The sequence below is a fragment of the Tiliqua scincoides genome, chromosome 1 (genome assembly GCF_035046505.1).
Source record: "Tiliqua scincoides isolate rTilSci1 chromosome 1, rTilSci1.hap2, whole genome shotgun sequence".
Lineage (NCBI taxonomy): Eukaryota > Metazoa > Chordata > Lepidosauria > Squamata > Scincidae > Tiliqua > Tiliqua scincoides.
Window position 1 is genome coordinate 241,343,354 of NC_089821.1, and position 3,387 is coordinate 241,346,740.

General features: G+C 46.0%; 1 pseudogene; it reads left to right on the forward strand.

Moving 5' to 3' along the window:
- The first annotated feature begins 244 nt into the window (after window positions 1-244).
- Window positions 245-364, forward strand: LOC136637244 (5S ribosomal RNA; annotated as a pseudogene).
- The last annotated feature ends 3,023 nt before the right edge of the window (window positions 365-3,387 follow it).

Genomic DNA, 3,387 nt, shown 5'->3' on the forward strand with positions numbered 1-3,387 from the left:
GGTCCATAAGAATCCACTACAGCAGTGGTACTCAAACTTTTCCACCCAGTGGCTCCCTTGACCCCCTCGGCTGTTGGCCATGACTCACCATCATGTTCCTGAGGGCTAAAAGTGACATCATTAAACAGGAAGTGGCCAGAAATATTAACTATATTAATATTAATTATATTAATCATATCATTAATTAAATGCAGATCTTAAAAATATATTATTAATACACAGCAATGTACATGCTTTATAAATGATCAGCAGCAACTGTTACCTTGCACATGCCCGATCTTGTCTGATCTCGGAAGCTAAGCAGGGTCAGGCCTGGTTAGTACTTGGATGGGAGACAACCTGGGAATACCGGGTGCTGCAGGCTTATACCATAGTCTTTTGAGACTGAAGGTTGCCAACCAGCTGCTGATCACTGTTGGAGACAGGATGCTGGAGTAGGTAGATTTTGTCTGGTCCAGGAAGACTCATTTTTTAAACTTTGTAAGCATACCAATATAATTGTTTTATCAAATGAACTTTGTGAACAACCAGTCTGACCAACATTACACATACACACCCCTTTGGACCCCAATCCAACTAGTCATTTCTCCCATTCTCCTTGGATAGGATTGAACCCTTTATTAATATAATGAAATTAAATTTTTCCAGCAGCTGGTAGGAAAAACAAAAATAGACCATGAAAATATATCAGAGCTGATAAGGGTTTGGTTAGGAATCTGATTTGTCTCCTATACTAGGAGATGCACAGCTCAAGCCTATGCATGTCTACTCAGAAGTAAGTCCCATTAGAGTCAATGGGGCTTACTCCCAGGAAAGTGTGGATAGGATTGGGCTGGCAATCACTTCATCAGTGGCTGATAAGTATTCCCTTCAAATAGCAAGATTCACCACTTTAAAAATACAGCCTATCCTCTTCAGTCAAACAACAAGATTAATAAATCACTTTAAAAACTGTACCCTTTTTCTGCTCCCGGCCAAGTAAAGTGTGTGCTGTCTCTCCTCTCCCCCTTTGCCAACTGCATGGAAACAACTTTAAGACTCCTAATGACTGTAAAATAGGAAGCGTTTTATTTGGGGAGGGGGAGGAAAGTGGGAAGGTTTGGAGATTGAAAGGGGGAAGTGGAAGAGAGAGGGGGTGGAAAAGAGAGATTTCACTTTGATGAGAAGCAATCCCAGGCTGGGAACTAGGAACCAACCAGACAAGGATCAAGGAGAGTTTCTTTCTGCGGGTCAGCAAGGACAAGGACTGCAAAATGAGCATGCTTAGTGCTTGCCAGATGGGGGTTGGAGTCGAAGAGCTTTGGAAACAACATGCAGTGAACATGTTGTAACCCCTGCTAACTGGTTAAGAGGCACTTTTTCTAGTGGGTGCTCCTCTTTTATTTAGCAGGGGGAGAGTAACTGGCCCACCTCACCCCAGCACTGTCTTTTCTAGTGGCTGTCTGCTGGTGTTGCATCTTTTTAGATTGTGAGCCCTTTTGGGACAGGGAGCCATTAGATATTTGATTTTCTCTGTAAACCGCTTTGTGAACTTTTTGTTGAAAAGCGGTATATAAATACTGTTGTTGTTGTTGTTGAACACAGAAGGCGGCAGTCTCGGAGTGGAGGGAGAAGAGGGTGGGGCGGCAGCAACCACTCTCGCAGTCACTCGGAGGGAGCAGCTGAGCAACTCCCGTTACTTCTGCTTTAAAAAAAAGCGCAGAAGATGGGCTCGTATTCTGCCCAGGAGTGTGACTGTATTGCTGAGAGAGGACATCCCGTGCCTCCCCTTTGAGTTCCTGGCGCCTCCCTAAGGAATCGCGCCTCACAGTTTGAATAACACTGCACTACAGGAACAAGAACTGGTGTGAAATACAACTTCAGGGACCCCCAATCTGGCCCACAGGGAGCCCCCAGTCTCCAATGACCCTCTGGTCTTCCAGAGACTTGCTGGAGCCTGTGTTGGCCCGACATGACTACTCTCAGTGCAAGGGGTGACTGTTTGACTTCTTCCATGAACTGTGGGCCAAGGGCTCCCTCAGCTGCTTGCTGTTTCACTTCTGTGAAGCAGCAGCGAAGAACAGGCTGGCCTTGCTTTGCACAAGGTTTTTTTATAGGCCTTGAGTTATTGCGAGATCTTCATTCATTCATATAAGTTCCATCTCTAATATATTCATTTATGTAAATTAGTCAGTCAAATGGTCCAGAAGTCAGGGATACAACAGGTCACAGTCACGATAAGGCAGTCCAAGTCAGTACACAAATCAGCAGCAGGACACGCAGAAACTTCACCACAACAACCCACACTTGGAGTCTGTTCTTGCCCCCATATATACTGGGGCCAGCCAATCAGAGTAGGGCGACCTCATAGTCACAAGACAGTCTTGTGACCCACTCTGATTGGCTGTCCAGTGGTGCATTGCACCATTCCTCCATAGACTCAGCATTCATCTCTCCCCAAGTCACAGGATTCTCACCTGCAACAAGTGCAGTTGATTGCATCAGTTGTGCTGCTTTACAGATTGTTTCACACCAGGCCTAGATATCAGGGCCTCCTGCCACATCCTGGCTAATGACAGTCTTAAGCCTGGGATGCCAAAAACCTGGCAAAGGTATATAAACAGCAATACATATATTTAAAATAGTATAAAACAGTGACCAAGTTCTATAGGCGTTAAATTAAAAAGGGATCCCTAGAAGGTTCCTCTTTCCTTGAAAGCCAGGCAAAATTTTTAACGGTTTTGAAACCCTGCCAGAAACCATATAGAAATTGGACAGTCAGGTTCTTTTGAAGGTGGTTCCAAAGACATGTGCCACAACAGAAAAGGGGTCCTGCATCTTGCCACCATCTCCTTGGCTTCAGATGACAGCTGTATCCTAAGCAGGGCCCTATTTGAACATAGTTGGGAACATGCAGGATTATATGGGAGAAGGCGGTCCTTGAGGTATCCCAATCTTTTGCCTTGCAGGCAGGGCCTAGGAGAGGGGCGTAAAGGGAGTAATTTGTACCCGGGCCCAGGAGCCAAAGGAGGGGGCCCAGAAATTTCCTGCGATCTTACATTTTCCTATCTACTCAGACGTGTTGCCCTCATGGGATGCTGGGGACACTACCACGACTGGGGATGCTGGGTACCCTACTGATGCCACATGGGTTAGTAGACCAAGACTTTTCCAGCTATCTCTATCCTCCCTCCACCCTGTTTTGCCCCTCCCTGCCCTCCTTCTGCTCACCCGTCACCACCTTCCCGCACTCTGTTTAACCCTCCCCCCTTTGCAAAGGGGCCCAAAAGAAACTTTGTACCCCCTGATAAAATTCCTCTCAGAGGCCCTGCTTGCAGGGCTTTAAAGCTAATCAATTCCAAGCCCAATTCAAGGTGTGAGTGATTAAGTAATAAGAGAATGCCAGTT